The sequence below is a fragment of the Drosophila serrata genome, unplaced genomic scaffold (genome assembly GCF_035046125.1).
Source record: "Drosophila serrata isolate PLE 108 unplaced genomic scaffold, ASM3504612v1 contig_224, whole genome shotgun sequence".
NCBI classification, from domain to species: domain Eukaryota; kingdom Metazoa; phylum Arthropoda; class Insecta; order Diptera; family Drosophilidae; genus Drosophila; species Drosophila serrata.
In genome coordinates, this window is record NW_028257122.1 from 200,338 (window position 1) to 222,886 (window position 22,549).

At 34.0% G+C, this 22,549-nt stretch overlaps 1 pseudogene; it reads right to left on the reverse strand.

Annotated features, from left to right (window-relative positions):
- Positions 1 to 9,751: 9,751 nt before the first annotated feature.
- Positions 9,752 to 10,021, reverse strand: LOC147644187 (dynein light chain 1, cytoplasmic pseudogene; annotated as a pseudogene).
- Between the last annotated feature and the right edge of the window lie 12,528 nt (positions 10,022 to 22,549).

Sequence of the window (22,549 nt, forward strand, 5' to 3'; positions counted from 1 at the left end):
GGTGCAACGCAGATATGAGAATAGTTGCATTAGGTATCAGTATAGGAAAGGTAGAACTAATCAAAACAATTACAGGAACAACAACCAAAATATCAATCAACAATATAATCAGCAAAACAATACAATGCAAAATGCACATCAAAATAAGAATACCAATCATTAATATAATCTGCAAAACAATACAATGCAAAATGTACATCAAAAGGATCAGAGCAACAATTCAAGACAAGTTAGACAGAACAATACCCCTCAGAATTTTAGAGGCAATAACTCCGGACAAAGTAGACGATATCAAAATAATCAGTGGAATCAACAAGCAGGATCACATCAGTCTAGGCAAAATAGGCCAGTGAATCTGGTACCTATTGAGGTAGATAACATAGAAGCCAACCAACACCAAAACAATACCGACCAAAGCAAATACGAAAATGACAACTACAACAGTGACCATAACTTGAACAATAAACACGATAATAATCAAATGGAAAACTACCCACAGGCAGAAGTCAATAATACGTTTTTTTTACGAAGCCGCCTCGGATGGGTTACCATTAATAAAACTTAACATAGACAAACAGGAATACGTGGCCTTAATAGACACAGGAGCCACCTTGAGTTTAGTTAGCGACCAGATTAACGGTTACAGAAAAATGAGACTAAATACGCGCATACCATACACTACAATTAACAGCAAAGACGCAATAGCGTACGAAATTCATACCACAGCCCCAAAAGAATTTAACTTACCAAATAACGCAAGAGTACGATGGAAATTAGCCCCGCTTAAGGGAAGGAAATACAATTTTATCATAGGGATAGACCTCCTAAATTATTTGAATGCATTTATAAACATTGAGAGGAAGGCTTTAATTTTAAATCAAAAAGAAAACGTAATTATAAACAATCCATATCAATACGAAGAAGTTTCTGTATTAGAAAGTAGCAGTAAAAACTTAGAGAATTTAAAACTCGACCACTTAAATGAAGAAGAAGTCAGAGAAATTAAAGTCATTGTACAAAGATTTAGCAAACTTTTTTTTAAGGAGGGAGACCAACTAACTAGTACGACAGAAATTGAACACGAAATACGGACCAGTACAGAGGAACAGTTAAACTCAAAACTTTATAGATACCCACCACAACACGAGGCAGAAGTTAGGAAACAAATAAAAGAAATGGAAGAACAGGGTATAAGTATAAGTAATTCAAGATACTCTAGCCCACTTATAGTAATCCCGAAGAAGATCGACAACTCAGGAAAGAAAAAGTTTAGGATAGTAATAGACTACAGGAAGTTAAATGAAATAACCATAGACGACAAATTTCCTATTCCGAACATTAATTCTATTTTGGATAAACTAGGAAGAGCTCAATACTTCACTACAATAGATTTAGCCAAAGGCTACTGTTAAGATATAATTGCCAAGATATAAAATAACCTCCACATCATAATAGAATACTCCAGAGGTTTTATTTAACGTTGGGTTTGGCAGCTGAGGTGCCGCTCCAACGATCAAAATGTCTCTGTTCTTTTACAATATTTCTTAAGTCTAAGTAAGGCTAAGTCTCGTAGCTGCGCTGCTCGCAGGCGGCGGCAGAGAGACGGTTATATATTCTTAAATACATAAACACAAAGCTATGCTCGCTTAAAGCTGAGCGCGGAGATATATGCACATACATACATGTGGTCCGCTCGTGTTGCATTTATGCTGACACTTGCACTATTTGTGTGCGGGCCAATGTATAAGTGGGCAGTTATTATTTCGTCCACTTGAGGTTCATGAGTTATGTAAACACTGCAACAAAGTGTTACAGTGTGTACCCGATAAGTACTCTTGGTACAGTGGGTATTCAATATATGTGCATACTACATCTCCCTCCTTTTGAAAAATAACGTAATATAATGAAGTTATTTTATAATATTATATTGATTATTTTTTTTTTTTTTTTGTGTTCTTATGTTATCTATATCTATACTATTATATAAAGAGGAAAGGTGAGTTTGTTTGTTTGTTTTAATGAATTGAATAGGCTCCGAAAGTACTTGGCAGATTTGAAAAATTCTTTCACTGTTGGAAAGCTACATCATTCCTGAGTGACATAGGCTATATTTCATTTAAAAAAAAAATAGGCATCCTTACTAAAATTACGATAACGTAACCCAAGGTGTTAAAAAAATATCAAAAAACTACCTTACATCTACCGCCCTCTACAGGCAGCCAAAGCATTTCCTGTCAAACATTCAAAACATATTGAAATAAGGAATTGGAGATAAACATTTTATTTTTTTGTTCAGGTTCAGTAAGAAACGAAGTCATGCCACCCAAGAAGTAGAGTTTGGGTCGTCGTAGGCGTAATACAGAAGCAAAAAGACGTAAGATTACGAATATAACTGACGAAGAACGGGCCTCCATCCGAGAGACTGAGCGGCTGAGAGCAATGCAGATGCACAAGGAAGAATCAGCAGAAAGACGAGCAGATAGGCTTGAGAGAAAACGATTAAGAGTTAGACAGTCGCGTTCTGCAGCAATCAATTTGATTCACTCTCAAAATAATGAACGCGACAGGGCAAGGGTAGCTGAAGCGCGTTTACAGCTTACAGAAGATCAGATATAATCCAACTATTGATTACAGCTCGAATCGAATGTCGTTATTGCCCGGATGCATCAGGTCTGCATATACTGTCAGGCCTCTTAGATTGAATCAGACGAAACTTCGGTCCAAGGAATATATCCATTTGCGGGATGCTGTGATGAATGCTGAAACTCTTTTGAAGGATGGCAAAACTGCTCATTCTACTTTTAAACTTCCACTATCCGTCAATCTTGAACAACAATCTACATGTTCAATACGCAAAAATGGACCTATTGGTAAATTACTACAAGGGGCATCATTGATTATGTGGGACGAATGCACGATGAGCCATAGAGCACATATAGAGGCCGTGAACAGAACCTTACAGGATCTAAGGAACTCCTCTGCAGTCATGGGCGAGATTACTTTTGTATTTGATGGAGATTTTCGACAGACTCTACCAGTTATTAACAGAGGAACGCGAGCAGATATCATCAAGGCTTGCTTGAAATCGTCTCCCATATGGACTAAGATTGAAACATTAAAATTAAGGACAAATATAAGAGCTCATCTTCATGGAATCACTGATAGCGATTTCCCACAGCAACTGCTAAAACTTGGGGAAGGAATTTTTCAAACTCCAAATTTAAGCGGTCATTGTGACATTCTTCTGGATGAGTCTCTAGGCCAAATACTCCATAATTTGGAAAATTTTATAGATTCTGTATACCCTGATATCGAGAATTTGCACGAAAGAGACTTCCATTGGCTGTGTTCTCGGGCTATAGTATCACCTAAGAATGATACTGTCAATGAAATAAATAATCTGATTGTTCAAAAAGTCCCCGGCCAAACAAAAACATACAAATCGATCGACACTGTAACGAATATTGAAGATGCAGTCAATTATACACAGGAATTTTTAAATTCGTTGAACCCTTCTGGACTGCCACCCCATGAATTGACGTTAAAAATCGGAATCCAAATCATGCTTTTAAGAAATTTAAACCCTCCGAGCATGTGAAATGGGACGAGGCTGCTTATTAAGGAGTTAAAGGACAATTTAATAGTAGTAAATATTATCACTGGCCCAGCAAGTGGTCAACTAGGTCATATACCGAGGATTCCGATGATCCCAACTGATCTGCCAATCCCATTTAAACAGCTTCAATTTCCGGTAAAAACATCTTTCGCATTAACAATTAACAAGTCCCAAGGCCAAACCTTCGAATTAGTAGGGATCAATCTGCGAAATAAATGTTTTACTCATGGTCAACTGTATGTTGGTCTATCGCGAGTCGGAGCCCCTGAAAATCAATTTATTTTGCTGCCACAAAATAAAACAACATCAAATATTGTTTACAGAGAAGCACTAACAAAATAAATGTATTTTCTTTTAGGGTTATGACCTCAATAATTGAAAAAAAGGATGTATATGTGTCATATTATTATTATTATTATGAATGTGTTAAAATTGACAAATCTAAATGTAATGTTTAATACCCGTGCGAAGCCGGGAAGGGCCGCTAGTGTATAGTATTTGTATTATTTATGCTATATATAGTATTTATGGTATTCTATTTATGCTATGTATGTTACTTATAATTGTAGAATTAATTGTTATTTATTTTATTTATTCATGTATGACCATACGTGAAATATAGAAAGAACTAAATTAATTATGAAATAAAAGGTTTTAATCTATCCTTGTGTACTACTTGTTTTTTATTTTTAATGTTTGTTATAGTTATGTTGTCTCTATCTCCTATTTGTTCTACCTTATAAGGACCTGTATATTTAAAGTCCAGCTTATGGCCAGTTTCATTTTTTAATAAAACCTGATCACCTATTTTTAATTCAAAGTCTAAGCTATTTTTATCGTATCTATCTTTTTGTTTTTGTTTATTAACATCTAGCATTATTCTAGCTCTCTTATATGCCTGTTCTAATCTAAATTTTGATTCCTTAGCATAGTCTGCTATATTATAAAGGGGTTTTATGTTATCTATACTATTAAAATGTTTTGGTAAATTTGATGTTTTTCCAAAAACTAGCTCATATGGACAATAGTCATGTGCCATAGATGGGGTCGTATTAAAACAATAAACGAAGTATTGTAGCCATACATCCCAATCTGTTTTGTCGACTGAGATGTATGAACGAATGAACTCATTAAGTGTTCTGTGGCTTCGCTCCACGGTTCCTACTGTCTGGTGCATGGTAGAATTATACAAGGTAGTCTCGTCGGCAAAAGCACTCCGCTATTCATTACTCACAACAAGTGCGAGTGAGAGGAGTCTGCGTAGTAAGTGCGAGTGAAACGACAAAAGAGCTTTTAGTTTAGCCCTTAGATGGTCCATGGGGGTTAAATTGTTCATACATAGTAAAAAGAGTTGAAGTGTTTTATAACTTAATTTTTAATAGTTTGGAATTTGACATTAATCTTTGTTTTTGTTTTTGTAAAGCTATTTTTTTGTTTAAATTCTTAATTTTAAAATATATCGGAATCTTAAAGTAAAATTTTTTTATCTAAATTAATGTTTATGTTCTTAGCAGAACGACATCGCACACAAGGGTTAATAGTAAGAAAAAAATCGTCCGCACACAACCTTTCTGCTTGACAAACACGAACGCACTGAAAATAAGCCGAACGGTTAGGCAGCCGACGAGACTACCTTGTATAATTGTATCATGGTCTGGTGATGGTGTGCAGTTGAAGTAATGTTTTTAATATGTAAGTATTTACATAGATCTTCAATAATTGAATTTTTATATTCCGTTCCCATGTCCGTAATGAACGTCTTCATTGGACCGTACTTTAGAATAAAATCTTCAAATATAGCTTTTGCTACTGTATTTGCACTTTTGTTTGGTATGGGTATAGCTACTAAATATTTAGTTAAATCGCAGATGAGTGTTACTGCGTATTCGTTTCCATTATTTGATTTTGGTAGTGGACCAATTGTATCCACAATTACCCTGTCGAAAGCTCGTTGTGGAGTTTCGGTTATAGTTAATGGGGTCTTTGTATGTTTAGTCGTTTTAGACTTTTGGCATTTTGGACATTTTCTTATGTACTCTTTTATGTCTTTGGACATATTTTTCCAGTAATAGTGTCTCTGGACCTTGGCCAAGGTTTTTGTAATGCCTGTGTGACCACCTTGTGTTGGATCATCATGGAATGTAGACAGTATTGCTTCTTTTTCTTTATTATTTTTTATTACGGTCACCGGGTTGAGTAGCGCTACTCTTAATAATTTCAATATTTTATTGCCCATTATTTTAAAATTATCAATTGAAACTAGTTCAAAGATATTTTCCCACGGTGCCACTTTGAGTTGGCTGATTTTGTTAATACCGGCCTGCTTTTCAAGCCTTTGGAAGAATTGACCTAAGTCAAAGGTTCCATTAGTATACAAATCGCTAACATCATAACTTGCTGTAATTTTCTTTCCGTGTTTGAATAAACACATTTTATTATTTACATGCAAGGTCACTACTTTACGTACTTCATCATTATTAATGACTTCATATACGTTGGGCTTTGAAGCTTTTTCTTCAGATTGCCTAGGCAATTCTGTTTCTTTGTCTCCTGCGCAGGATTTTTGTCTACTTTGATTTCTTGTAGTGACTTTTTTTATATTTCCAGTAATGTTTTGTAACTCCTTGATGGTTATTCTTGATAATGCATCAGCTACGTAGTTATCTTTACCCTTCAGGTATTCTACCGTAAAATCGAATTCCTCTAATTCAAGCCTCATACGTGTTAATTTAGAGCTAGGATTTACCATTGAGAACAAGTATGTTAGTGGTCTATGGTCTGTTTTAACCGTAAAATGGTTACCATAAATATATGGTCGAAAATGTGTTATAGCCCAATGACTAGCAGCTAATTCTTGCTCAGTAGTACTTTTGTTACTTTCTCCTTTAGTAAAGGATCGTGATGCATATGCAATTGGAAGTTGGATATCATTATGGTTTTGAGTTAAAACCGCTCCACACGCTTGCTTACTTGCATCGGTTATTATGCAGAATTCTTTAGAAAAATCTGGATATTGTAACAGTGTTGGATTTATAAGTGCCGTTTTAAGATGATCGAAGGCATTCTGGCATTCAGATGTCCATTCGAATTTTACATCTTTTTTTACATAACCTGGTTGTCGGCAACATTTTTTATAAAGCGCCTATAGTAATTGCAAAAAGCAACGAATCGTCTAGCGCTGTCCGCATCATGTGGGACTGGGTAGTTCTTTATAACGTCGTATTTTTTATCGTCTGGCAAGATTCCTTTATCTGTGCATTTATGTCCCAAAAATGTGACTTCACGCATGAAAAATGAACATTTTTCAGGATGTAACTTTAGGTTATGTTGCCTACATTTCCCAAAGACATCAGTTAAGTTCTTGAGCATATGTTTTTCGGAACATCCTATGACTATTAAGTCATCCATATAAAGAAATGCATGCGAAGGCTCTAATCCAGAGAAAGCTATAGTCATCATTCTCTGAAATGAATTTGGGGCTATTTTCAAGCCAAATGGTAATCGCGTAAAGCGATACGAGCCATTGCTCGTTGAAAAAGACGTTATATCCCTGGAACTTTTTTCAAGTTCAATTTGGTGAAAGCCAGACATTAAGTCTAGGCATGAAATATATTTTGCTCTACCTAGTTGATCTAGAATATCATCAATTCTAGGTAGTGGGAATTTATCGGACAATAGCTTTTTATCAATTTGACGATAGTCGATTACTAATCGCCATTTTTTCTTGTCAGAGTCCGGGTGGGACTTCTTCGGAACTAATAAAAGGGGGCTATTATAAGCTGAAGTTGATGGTTCGACTATTTTGTCATCTATCAATTTTTGCACTTGGGATTGAATTTCTTGTACTTGGCTGTGAGGACTTCTATAGTTCTTAATGTATACAGGCTCATCATCCTTCACTCTAAGCTTTTGCTTGTAAAAATTATTTGTTGTTATCGATTCGGTTTCCAGTCCGAATATGTCTGTATATCTTGTGCATAACTCTTTTAATTCATTTTTGAACAAGGGCGGAAAGTTTTTAATTAGCTTTTTCATAACGAAGTCATCTCTTCCTTCGTTATTTTCTGTTATGATATCATAATTATTTAGAGTTTCATATTTAATTTTATTTAAATTTACAATCTTATTGGAATTTGTTGTATTTTTAATACGGGCATAAGTATTTTTGTGATTGGATATCGTATTTGCGATATAAATTCCTTCATCAATTTCTTGATTTAATATCAGTATTTGATTTTTTATTGAGGGAATTTGTATTTCACGGACAACTTCGGAACGAGCTGGGAGTACTGTGGCATTATTTTCACAGGTATGAAGTATTTGTAATTTAATGGGATAATTTAAGTTGTTTGGGCGAAGAATTAGTGAGTCGCCACTCTGTGTGAAATCTAATTGGCAATTATATTGTTTTATGAAATCTATTCCTAGTATGCCATCACTAGGTATTGGGAAATTTTGCTCGACTAAATAGAAGTCGTGCGGAATTATATATTTACCTGTAGTGAGTTCTATACAGGCTTGGCCTTTTGAAGAGATTGTGCCTTCACCAATTCCCGATATTTGGGTATGAATTTTATCATTTACATTTTCAAATATATCTACATTTTCTTTTAATATAGATATATCTGCACCAGTGTCAAGCAACAGTGTATAAGGTTTACCTGTTCTTTCATTGTTAATTTTTACAAAGATGCTGAGATTAAGGTTGATGGTTTTTACTGAGCCATTTTTGGGCTCTAAATAGCTGAAGGGTTCTGCTGGTTTCCCGAGTTACCTTGGGTTACTCGGACATTATTCTGATTATTGCTTGCCCCGCGGTTGTTTCCGCCACGGTTATTTCCACCGCGGTTATTTCCTCTATAATAATTATTGTTTTGATTATTATAAATCCGGTTGTAACCGTTATTTTGGTTATAGCCATTGTTTCGGTAGTTACCTCGGCTATTACCCCTACCGCGATAATTGTATCTGTAATTGTTGCCGCGATAGTTGTTTCCTCGGTGGGCGTACAATATTGAATTGGCATTACCTGTCATTTCAGTACTACATTGTATGTACTTAGTGACGGCCTCATTCATGTTTGTGAAATTTCCTGCTTCTAATATTGTTTTAAGTCTGCCATGCTCACAATTTTTAACCATTGTGGTGATGGCTTCCTTCGTGCTGAATTTGTCAGCGTGTTCGGCCGAAAGGCCTTCGTCAATATATGAAGCTTCGAGGAGCTTTCGTAGGTTGTCTATTTCTGATGTACATTTTTCTTCTGTTTTGCCTTTCTGGACTGTTTTTGACATTTTTGCTTTCACCACGTCGGATGTTTCACCGACTATAGTGTCTTGCAGTTTCTTTATTATTGCATTTATTGTTGTCTCATTCTGTACTCTGTACAGCGTTGATCCTACAATTTTGGATTTAATCACCTCTACGGCTAAATTTTCGAAAGTGCCTTTCGTAAGGTTAACCAACTTCAAAGCTGTTACAAATCTCTGAAGCTGTATCCTTTGCCCGTTGAATTCTGGGATGGCATTCGAAATCTCCTTAATATATGCCCTTTGGGCAATGGTTTCGTCAGCCATTGTGGTTGGTTTTACTTCTACAATGCTGTCGTTATTATCCGTGTCCGTGAGGTCCTGATCTGATAATTCAGAATGAATGAGGACTGCAGGAATAGTGAGGTTATTTATATCTTTTTCCTCTATTTCGGGGTCTGTAGAGACGGGGTTATCTATCTCAGCCGGCTCGAGGGCTGGCGAATCTGATAGTTCTGACTCTGTCTCTATTGTCAAAGGGGTGTTTAGTATAGTTGGCACTGAAATGCCCAAGTTATACCTTTGTTTAACGAATATTAAGTTCTCTCGCAATCTGTTCAAGAACTTTGATACTCGAGACCAATGGGCTTTGTCTAGCCTGTCTCTCTGGTCATGTATCAGTATACGCGCAGTGTTAAAGCGGTTTACTAATATTTCAGCATGTTTGTTCACAGTATTTTGCTGTGCTTGCCGAGTTCTTGATAATGACTTATAGGATTTGTCAAAATCAATTTTTATATAATTTAATTCCTTGTATAATTCGTCCCATTCCATTATTTAATGGAATTATTTTGTGAACGAAGCTCGAATCATAACTGACTTTCTATTTCTAACCTCTCTTAAACAATAGAATGGCTAGCTTGTCCAAATAGAAATATATAAAATGGTTTGGCTCATGAGATACATAAGATCCGAATTCACTGCCGACAATGCAATGCCATTTAGGTTTGAATTGTATATCGAACTGATTTTTAATGTGTTCGGCAATCTTATATTCGATGCTATTCTCGTTAAGAGCCTGTCTTGCGCAATCAATGGCAATTTTCTGCATCTCCTCACTCATGTCGGTACTCCTAATGTCAGCTTTATTACTAGACATTGTGCTAATTTTTTTGTAATTATTTATTATTTTAAATCATTATTATTTTATTTCAAGTAATGTATTTCTTATATTTTTTTTCTTATTTTTAGTTCTTAATATATTTTACATAGTCATACATATTTTTTGTTTTTTGTTTGGTTTTATTTTATATATATATTTTTTTTTTTGGATATTAATTCAAAAACATTTTATTTCAAATATTGTCAGCGCTTATTATATCTTGTCCAGGTCATTAGCCTGGCTTTTATTTATGGCTCTTTTTGATATGCACCTATTGTGGAACATTTATACAAAATAAAACTGCGCACAGAATAAAAACAATAATTGACAATAAAATGTTTGTTAACTGTGAATCAATATTTTGTGTCTCCACCTTATTAATTACATTTGCAGTGGAAACCACAGTTTTTAAATCCACAAGACCCATTTCGAATGTTGTATCTATTGGTATTTTTCCAATTTCTCTTTTATTCTCATTTGGGTCATGTTTTGTAATTTTATATAATTTTTCTGAGAAGTAATAGTCAGAATCATTTATTTGATCTGTTTTACTTATTCTATTACTTCTCATTAAAAGGAAATTAAAAAAAAAGAATCTTAGTTTCTCTCTAACATTTTCTCCTACCTATTATTTGTACAGCTATACGGGCCATACTTCTAATTGGGCAGAAAAGGTTCCGCTCAATTTTACAAATTATTTTATATTATATATAAAAAAATATGCATCGCAGTGCAATCAAAAAAATTATGCAACGCAGTGCATTGGTAAAAAAAGAAATTTTCCGCTCGTTTGGTTGTTTCTTCCCTCTACGTCAGCTGGTCGTCGCCGGTTTGGCTACGCTGACGTTCCCTCGGTGGCGCAGCAGGTGGGGTTTTCCCGCACTCTAATTGCTGCTGCTGCTGTCCGCGGCTTTTTGGGCTCAGGCGTTACCGGTGCCGGTCCTCGCACAGGTGTAGTTACAGTGGGGGCTGTATAGTGGTCCAGGGCAATCCTTCAGGCATGTCTTTTCGAGTTTTGGTAATGGCTTGGGTGTTGTAGGTTTTTCTATTATTTTTTCATTAATTTTTCTTGAGTGAGTGGCAGCAATTTTTGGGTGTTTATTCTTGTTGCTCACTATTTGTTCATTCAGAAAATCCAATTCTTTCTGAAGTTTTTGGGACGTAGTCCACGCTGGAGGTGGATTATTCGCATAGAGTAGCCACTTCAGGTGTGCTATTCTTTTTTTTTATTTTCTTCGCAACTCCTCCGCGATTACCCATTACTTTCACTCTACTCACTCAGACTCTCATTTCAAGTGCGTTATTTCTTGTATTTTTTTTTTTAACTCCAGCCCATTACACTCCACTCTCTCGGATTTCCTTTTTTTTTTTTTGATTTCTTCTCGATGGGTGTCTGCTAGGACGCAGTGAACAGTCGTTTCTCCAATAAATGTTATAGGATCATCGCCAGATTATATGATAATATTTTAGTCACGGTCGCGGTAGTGTTCCCGATCCTGTGTCTGCAATCTTCGGATCCAGTCGTTTAGCTTTTCTTCGATGATTTGTTATCATTGATATCCTTGGTCCATGTATGGTGGTGGTATATTTTTTTCATTTTTAAGAAATATTTTCACTTAGTCTTGCAATCTAAAATGATTGCGACTGTCACGGTCGCCATGTTAAGATATAATTGCCAAGATATAAAATAACCTCCACATCATAATAGAATACTCCAGAGGTTTTATTTAACGTTGGGTTTGGCAGCTGAGGTGCCGCTCCAACGATCAAAATGTCTCTGTTCTTTTACAATATTTCTTAAGTCTAAGTAAGGCTAAGTCTCGTAGCTGCGCTGCTCGCAGGCGGCGGCAGAGAGACGGTTATATATTCTTAAATACATAAACACAAAGCTATGCTCGCTTAAAGCTGAGCGCGGAGATATATGCACATACATACATGTGGTCCGCTCGTGTTGCATTTATGCTGACACTTGCACTATTTGTGTGCGGGCCAATGTATAAGTGGGCAGTTCATATTTCGTCCACTTGAGGTTCATGAGTTATGTAAACACTGCAACAAAGTGTTACAGTGTGTACCCGATAAGTACTCTTGGTACAGTGGGTATTCAATATATGTGCATACTACACTACCACCAGATTTTAGTCCGAGAATCAGACAGAGAAAAAACGGCATTCGTAACGCCACATGGACTATACGAGTTTATAAGAATGCCATTTGGGTTGAAAAATGCCCCTGCCACATTCCAAAGACTTAAGAATGAATCACATTAATAAAAATGCGTCGTGTATCTAGACGATATACTTATTTTCAGCACCTCATTAAAAGAACATATTCAAGCTATTAACGAAATATTCCAAATATTAGAAAAGAAAAAATTAAAAATACATATTGACAAGTGTAACTTCATGAAAAAGGAAACTGAATTTCTAGGACATATCATTACAAAAGATGGCATTAAGCCAAATCCAAATAAGATCTCAATCATAGAAAAATTAGGGTTACCACGAACAGAGAAGCAAATAAAAAGCTTCTTAGGTATAACAGGTTATTACAGAAAATTTATAAAAGATTATGCTAAAGTAGCAGAGCCAATAACCAAGTAATTGAAAAAAAATGTTAAAATAAATCTAAAAGACCCCACATATGTCGAAGCATTTGAAAAATTAAAACATTTAATCAGTTCTCACCCAATTTTAAGATATCCCAACTTTGAAAAAAAAATTTACATTAACTACAGATGCATCAAATTATGCAATTGGATCTGTCCTATCTCAAGACGGTCATCCAATCTGCTTTGCATCAAGAACGCTAAACAATCATGAAAAAAATTACTCAGCAACAGACAAAGAATTCCTAGCAATACTATGGAGCGTCAATTATTTCAGACCATACCTTTACGGGAATAAATTCAAAATATTAACTGACCACCAGCCAATAAAATTCTTACACTCAAAACATAAAGGTAAAGATATTTCACCTAGACACCAGAGATGGTTATTAAAACTAGGAGAATATCAATTTGAGATAGATTACTTGAAAGGAAAAGAGAACAGAGTGGCAGATTTTCTTAGCAGACTGGAAGACAGCGACCTTACGAACAAAACCGAAAATGAAAGAGACAATGAATACAAAGATAATATTTCAGACATAAACATTATAGCAAACATTGAAGATAATCTCTCAACATCAACGGTACACTCAGCTGAAGAAAATTTACACAATCATTTTAATATAAAAGAGGAAATAGTTAACAAATATAAAACACAAATAATTATTACAGACAGTAAAACAGACGGGTATAAAACAATACATGGAAAAGCAATAATATTTATAGCAAAACATGACTTTCCAACAATGGGAGATATTTTCAGGAAATATATACCCAAAGGAAAAGTCGGAATCTATTCAGAATTATCGTATCAAGAGTATAACATAGTACAAGAAAAACTAATAGAAATGTTTTCAGACAACAAACAATTAGAATTCATAAAATGCACACTCAGAGCTCAAGATATTGAACATGAAACAGAAGCAGTAAGACAAATTTCAGGAATTCAGGAAACATATAACCAATTGAAAAACAAGATTTACTTTCCAAAATTGTTAGAGTTGGTGCAAATGGTTACAAACCAATGCGATTTTTGCAAAGAAATAAAATATGATAGAAATCCTATTAAAAATAAATTCAGTAAAACGGAAACCCCATCAGATAAAAATCAGATAATACACGTGGATACATATGTAATAAAAAATACACATTTTTTAACGACCATAGATAAGTTTTCAAAGTTCGCAGCAGTATACCCATTAAATGATAGAAATCAAATCACTATGGTAGAACAATTGGAGGAACATTTTACGAAAATAGGCAAACCAGGTAAAATAATAGCTGATAACGAATTTGATTCATTCAGGATTAAAGAACTACTAAGACAAGAAGGGATAGAACTACACTTAACAAAACCGAATAGTCACACTGGCAATTCAGATGTAGAAAGACTACACAATTCATTAGCAGAAAAGTTTAGAATAACATATAAAACGGAAGCGTCGAATATGTCAGTAAAAACAAGAAAGGAAGCAAACTTCGGCACGCCGCCGTTTATATACCCTTGCAGATAGAACTTCTATGAATAAAAAACCATACAATATAAATGATATATATTTGTGTTAAAAAACAATGAAGTAATACCTGCTTTCATTGTATTCACCTATACATATTATATTTTCAGTTTTACATTCAAAGATTTGCATTTTTCCTCTACATCAAACGATCGTTTGTATGGCACCTATATGATATAATAGTCCGATTTTCATGAAATTTGACACAAAATTTAAGACTAATATAAAATGCCTATACCTAAAATTTGATGAAAATCAGTTGAAAACTGAAAAGGGTTTAAATTTAATTGTATTAATTTCTCGATCGTTCCTATGGGAGCTATATGATATAGTAGTCCGATTTTCATAAAATTTTATGCAAAATTGTAGAGTATAGTAAAATGGCTATATCTCAAATTTGATCCAATTCTATTGAAAACTGAAAAAGTTAAAAATTTTTTTGTAAAAATTTTCCGATCATTCCTATGGCAGCTATATGATATAGTCGTCCGATCCGGCCCGTTCCGACATATATACGAGTGAGAGTATATAGAAGGCTAACTACAAAGTTTCATTCAGATAGCTTCAAAACTGAGCGACTAGTTTGCGTAGAAACGTTACAGAAAATACTGACGACGACTAGGTTGCTGACGACAATACTAATGACAATGGCAATAACAACAACAGCGGGAACACTAACGATTCAAGAAATACCTGATCAGGACGGGTATGCGCAAATAGAGATGAAAAATCAAGATATAATTATCACAACAGATATAGTAGTACATATAATAAACTTAAAAGATATTGACAATATTTTGAACGAAATAGGAAAAAACATAGAAATGACAAACAATGACAACAAACACATATTACAATCGGAACTAACTGAAACAAAAAACAAATTGTATACCCTATATGGAAACCACAATCGCAAAAGAAGAGGATTAATTAATGTAGTAGGTAGTTCAGCAAAATGGTTGTTTGGAACAGTGGACGATGAAGACTGGAAAGAAGTTGAGAATCATATCTCTACATTTAAGGGGGTAGACCACCCTGAACGCATGAAAATTGGAGGGTTTTTCAAAAATTCATTTTGACTAAGTTATTGGGAATACAACTTTTTATTTATTAGTACATCAAAGTACATATGTTAAACTAAAAAATACTTATTGAAAGAAAAAAAAAATATTTACGAACCTCGGAGATATAGCCAGTCGAAAAACGAATTTTTTTTAGGGAATGGTCGGATGGTGTACATGCTGCACACCACATTTGTTATCCGAAATTCAAAAACAAAAATTTTTTATAAGCTATATAAGTATGGCTATAGCATGACGTAGCCGTTTTTGGAAATAATTTTTTTTGAGCAAATGGGAGCACTTTGAAAAAAAATTTTTTTTTTTAAACAAAATTTTTGATTTAAAAATTGATAACTTTAAAACAAAAAAACATATCGAAAAAATCCTACGTCATGCCATAGAGGGCATTATAAAGAAGCTGTGTAAAAAATTTGAAGAGAATCGGTCCGGCGGTTTTTGAGAAATCATGTACACCGTTTTAAAAAAACGTTGTTTTGAGAAAAACGCAAAAGAAGATAAAGAAAGTACTCTACGGTATACCGTAGCACTTCTAATAGCTGTAGAATCCACAAGTAATGAGATATTTTTAAGCTCAATGTTTTAAAATGACCGTAAGATTATCGGCATCAAGATTGATTAAAAAAAAAAAATTAGATTTTTAAAAAATGTCTGGGTGGTCTACCCCCTTAAAGAAAACATGCAGGAAACAGAGGAAGCATTAAACAAGCAAATTTACATAAATACGTATTTCAACGATACAATAAAATACATTGAACAAATAGTTAAATCAGATAGAGAGGCAATAGAGAGACAATTGAATGCAATTAGCAAATTCGAAAATAACAGATACCAGGAGAACTTATATTACGACCAACAGATAAAAATTCAGTTAATAAAAAATAAGAATGAACATTTGCAGGATAACGTTGCTTCTGCTAGATACAATATATTACATCCCAGCATATTAACAGATCACGAAATAAAAAAATACAATATCGATTTCAACAAACTAAACCATATAAAGTTAGCTACGGCTATGTTCAGAAATAATCTTTTAGTATTCGCAATAGAAATACCAAAAAACTTTATAACAGTAAAAATACAACAGATAATACCGATGCTTAATGAAGAAAACTTTGAAATAGATCAGGAATCAGAATTGATATTTAATTATAAAAATTCAACATACACCTATAAAACAAATAAAAAATTAAAAGATATGCGGAAAAGTAAACATTGTGTATTTAAGAAAAATTGCAAACTGATACACAGAAAGGAAATGCAAATATTAGAACTAGACGAAGAAACCGTAGTAATTAAGAATGCAAAAAACGAAACATTATATCAAAATTGCAACAGCAATGAAATTAAAATGAAAAAAAAAATATTCTAATACACTTTACAAATTGTACAATAGGTATAGAAAATAATTATTTTACAAATTCATACGAATTAGATAAGAAAAGAATTTTATATGAGAAATCAAACCAAACTCAAAATTTTACTAAACAAATCACTTTTGAGAAAATATTGGAAAATAATAAGATTAACTGGTCGAACATAAGAAAATTAAAAACACATAAAGACAAAAATTATTTTTATAATGCAACCATACTTTTGTCAATAATTGTATTAATTGCGTACATTGTTTTAAAACACAAGAAAATTAAAATTCAGCTCAATAACAATAGAATTCAGGAGAATTCTTATCTAAAAGAGGGAGAAGTTAAGTATAACCCCACTTCACTTCCCGCATATGTCCAAAACCCAATTTCTTCTTTACCACCTCTTAATAATAAAGTACAAGAATTGCTTAACTCATTAAATGCTAAATAAACAATATATTAAAGTAATATAGCAAACAGGAAATGCACAGGTTAACGATCTGGCACATGCCAACCAAAATGAGTTCTAAGAAAATATAAAATCCAAATAAGCAATATAACACAGTAAACAGGAAATGCATAGTTCATCGATCGTTATTAGATTCAGGCTAACTAAAGGCCAACGATCTTACACATGTCAATCAGAATAATTCATAAGAAAAACTAATAAGCACTTCTGTAAACCTAAAATAAGTTTTCTTTAAAACATTATCAATAAAGAATATTCAGTTGATTTTTGTCCACCAAACCCGCTTGACGTGTTTTACTCACAAATAATTTATTTTTTTTAAAACTTCGCAACTCCTTAAACAAAATTCGCACGGCTTATCGGGCTAGTTCTTAGCGCTCCCGCGCCCACTCTTCGATGTTCGCGAACGCCCGCTCCCGAGTTCCCGAGCTTCGCTCGCTGCTAGGCGAGCTGAGGGACGGCTTGTTAGCGCTCCACTTCTCGGGCCCGCTCTCGCACTGTTAAGCTTAGCTTATCGGTCGGGAGCGCAGCCCTTACGTTTAAGCTAATTAGTACCATGTATGCAGCGCAATAAAGCTGACGATTTTTGAATTGCCCACGACGCCCCCGCCTTACTCTTCATCTTCGCTTGCGACGTGGGAATTTTCACTTGGGCTACATTTTCCAGGATCTTTAGCGGCAGGATCGCCCCCCTACAAACAGTGGTCCTTCGAGCGGTGATTTTTCCGTTAGAGATAAGTATATGCTTTCTACCGTCTTGTTCTTGCTGCCGGTCTTCAACAGTGGGCCGAACATTTAATTTCGGTCGTATCGCTGCAAAATTTATTGTTTTGTTCGTGTCAACTCCCCGTCCGAGTTTCCCTGACACCACGGCAGTGAAAAATTCCATTTTCTATTCGCCTCCGAACTTCGAAATTTTCCATCCGTTTCCGTTTTGTGTGCGCCGCCATCCTCCTCGCCGTCTCTTCGATTCCCCGTTGTTCATCCACTTGCGGTCGAGGCCTATGTGCAGCCACATATATGTACACACACGCATTCTAAACTTGTTCTAATATTTCCGTACAAAAAAAATTCTCCGTGAACAGTGAAATTGTGTTACAAAAAGAAAGGCATAATTAATATCGGCCAGTCGGTGTACGCTTGTTGCGGAAATTCACCCTGATCGCCGAACAGTCTGCCGCTGTCACTATATTTTTTCGCAAATTTTTTGTGCTGTATCCATACACATTTTTCTGTTCGCACATCTCAATACAGTCCACTTCTTGACGCTCCACTGTGCCAATACAAACCCTACATATTTACATACCAATATATATTGGGCGAACATACATATATATTGGGCAAGCTTCGCACTTTTCTGCGCTGAGCATCGATCTCCCAGCTATTACATACATATATAGTGAAGTGTTTCTGTTTTGTGAGTCGAACTAATGTCCCGTCAGTTGACTAAGGACAACGCTAAGTTGAATTAATAAAACGAATATTCCGCTTCACGTCTTTATTCAAATGATCTCAGCTTAAGACTAAATTATTGTGACAAAAAATCTTACTTCTACTGCCCTTTGTTTACAAAAGTTGGGGAGCGAGATCGCCCGTTTGGGATATTGATTGAAGAATTATTTATGTTATTGAGAAGGAGCATTGCTTGCTCCGGATGTGGATTGTTTACATTGGTTCAGCGTGGGATCGCCTACGCTGCAGATTCATATTTTTTGGAACATAACAGAATTTGTGAATATGTCACTTCCCTCCCCTTAAAAGGGTTGCCTATGATTGGGCTGGCATTTCAGGGTACAATGCAGGCAACTGATTTTGTGCCGGTTCTAATTCTTGTTGTGGTTCTTGATTATTTTTTTGCTTGTTTTCTAAATTTTGTATATAAAAAGGTAAGTGGATTTTGTGTATACAATTTTGATAGGACAACAAAAATAATAAGAACGATAACTACTAATATTATAATTACGTAAAGTGTGGTATTATTTTCTGAAATTTGTTTTAAAACGTCATTATGTTCTACTATTTTTATCTAAGTAACATTAATCGGTGAATACAATGCTGTTAAATCAAATTCTGGACTTAACGAATTTTCGCTTAAAATAACATTTCCAATTTTAACTCTACATTGTTTTATTCTAATAATTTTGCTTCCATTTATTTTAATATCGCCATTTAATACTTGACAATTTTGTTCGATTGTAGTTTCAGTTAGATTCCATGTAAGTATAATATTTGGTTCTACATATTGAATCATTTCTTTTGTAGGAGTTGGTATAAAGTTACAAATTGGATGTTTACGCTTAATTATATTTTTAATGCATTCATTATTAACTTCTTTATTGTCTTGATTATAAATTTTATTCTTATCTTCAAAATATGATTGTTGATCTGAATAGTCTAACTGATATCCATTATGGTCGGGATAAGGAATTATTTTAATGGTGTTAATGGTTTTGTGGTTAATAGGGATATGTGAAATAAGTAACAATTCGTTATTTTTGTAGTCAATCCACGTAGATGTTTTGATTAAAAGTATATTTTGGCTGTTAATGCGTTCTAGTTTGTCGTAATTGAGTAACTTTGGGTTAAAAAGTCCAAGACGTGAAAGTTGCATGCCCATTTCGATGTCTTCAATGTACTCAATAAATTGCATGAGTTCATAAACAAGTGTGTCAATACTATTGCGGTTATTTTGGTAGTTAGTAAGTTTCTCCAGTCCTTCATTCACAAACTTTACGACATCATTTAATTTATGAAGTTGAATTGAATTTTCTGCAATTATGTCAATTTTTTTGTTAATGTTTACCCTATCATTTTCATCAAGTGTGCCAAAAAGAAATTTAAAAGATGAACCTATTATGTCAAATAGTCCACGTTTCTGCCTATTTTGCTGATGAATAGTTATACCATTTAATTCTTTTAGTAGTTTATTGTATAAATATTTCATTCTGGGCGAGTCTTTAATTTTGTTACCAAAAGATTCAGTGATAATATTGATTTATGTTAGATTAATCTTAAACAGTGATGTTCATATACTTCCGGTATTTGAATTGGAACGCTTGAGAAGAGTAAATAGCCAAGGTCGGAATCTGTGTTGGTTATTTGAATTTGTTGAGTGTGGCCCGTGGTGAATAATAGAAATAAAATCATCGTACAGAAGATTCCTGTGGAAGTTTAACGGCATTAGTTTTCTTTTGTTTCTTAAATTGTGTTTTGTAGTATTGGGTTTCCCTATTTCGATTAATAATGCGCATTAGTGCGTTCCTGCATTCTATCCAATCCTTTTATTTAATATGTTCAAGTGTAGCGAATTTTGAATAAATGTCAATGCAACTGATGTAATGTTTTCCCTCAGATGAATAAATATCTACCACAAATTTGTCTCGACAATGTTCAGGGTTGGGTGTGATTTTAAGAGGCATTTTGGTATTTCTGTGTTCTGTTTTAGCCAAATTGCATATGTTGCATTCATTTATTATATTCTGAATTAATAGTTGGCTATTTGGAAAAAAGTGATTTTCTTTGAATAATTTAGTCATTTTCTGTATACCTGGATGTAAAAGTTTTTCATGTGATTGAAGTATAATTTCTTTGAATTCGGCGTATGAACAAACATTCTTTAATAAGTGGAGGCTGCGAATTACTTTAGTGTAAGTGGTATTAATAATTTCTCTGTGTGCTCTTTGAATGATTTCAAAATCTACATCACTTTCAATATGAATGGTAATGTTTCTATGAATAAAATGATCAAGTAAAATTTGTTTGGCTTTGTCGAGTGTCATTACATTATATTGAATTGTTGTAATGGAGTTACCGAATATTGTTGAATGCTCTACTATATTGTTATCGGATTTAATGAAAATTATTTGTTTTTTGAAATAGTTTATTGGTTTTTCTGTTAAATGAATTAGGTTACTATTATCTTCTTCTGCACTATGTTGAGTAACTTCACTATGGTGATTTTCTTCAATTTTAATTCTTGATAATGCATCGGCAACTGAATTTTCTTTCCCTTTAATATAGTCGATTTTAAATTGGTATTCGTTTAACTTGGCTTTCCATCTTTGTAACTTGGCATTTGGTTCTTTTAAAGTATGCAGCCATCTAAGAGGTTGATGGTCACTAGCAATGAGAAAATGTCGTCCTAGTAAATAATGTCGAAAAGTTTTAGTGGCCCAAACAATGGCAAGTAATTCCTTTTCGATAGCACTGTAATTTAATTCATGTTCATTAAGTGTTCTGCTAATAAAGGATATAGGTTGACCATTTTGAGAAAGTACGGCTCCAAGGGCTAGATTACTGGCATCTGTGGTTAAAGTGAATTTTTTTTTCGAAAGCGGGTAATTGGAGAATTGGTTCTCTAATTATTAATGTTTTAAGTTTTTTGAATGCTTCTATGTAATCGATATTTTGTGTATCTATTTTTGCTGCTTTTTTAAACATTTGGTCATTGGTTTTGCTATGTCTGCGTAGTTTGGGATAAATTTACGATAATAACCGGTTAATCCAAGGAAAGCTCTAATCTCTTTTACTTTTGTTGGAATTGGATATGAAACTATGGCTTTAACTTTAAGGGGGTTTGGTTTTATACCATTGGGGGTTACGATGTGACCAAGAAAACTAGCTTCCTTTTTTAAGAATTCACATTTGTCTAACTGTAACTTTAAATTTGCTTCTGCAAGTTTGGAAAAAACTAGCTGTAATGAATTTAAATGTTCGGTAAGGGATGTGGAAAAAATTATGATGTCATCTAAATACACTAAACAGTGTTTATTGAGCAACGGTCGAAGGATATTATTCATACACCTTTGAAAAGTAGCAGGTGCATTTCTAAGGCCAAATGGCATTCGAAGGTATTCGTAATGACCGCTTTTGGTGGAGAATGCAGTTTTAGGTATTGATTCTGAGTCCATTTCTATTTGATGAAATCCCTTTGCCAAATCGATAGTTGTAAAATATTGGCATTTACCTAGTTTACCAAGGATTTCGTCCATGTTTGGTATTGGGTATCTGTCGGGAATAGTTATTTCATTTAGCTTTCTATAATCAATTACTACTCTATACTTAATTTTTCCAGATGCATCAGGTTTAGAATTTATTTAATAAACCTTTCAACTTTGAAGATTCAGGTGATCTAATCGAAATAATCCAAAATCAATTTTTTTTTGTTGATTCCTGAGGTGATTTTTTAATTGGTTCTATTGGGTTTTGGATATAAAAATTGTGGTTCTTTTCTGATTTTGAAGTTATTAATTTATATGTTTTATCAAAAAAGGTAACTGTGCTATTTTTGTAATTTATAATTGATTGTGCATTTTTCAACAATTTTCTGCCAATTAGTATATCATAATTATTAGAAAAATTGTGTACATAAAATGGTTCAGTTGTTTTAAAAATACTATTGCTGGGTAAAATAATTAAATTGTTCAATGTAATAGGGCCATTTGATGTCAAAACTTCGCATATAGTATTTTGAATAGGAAGACAAAAT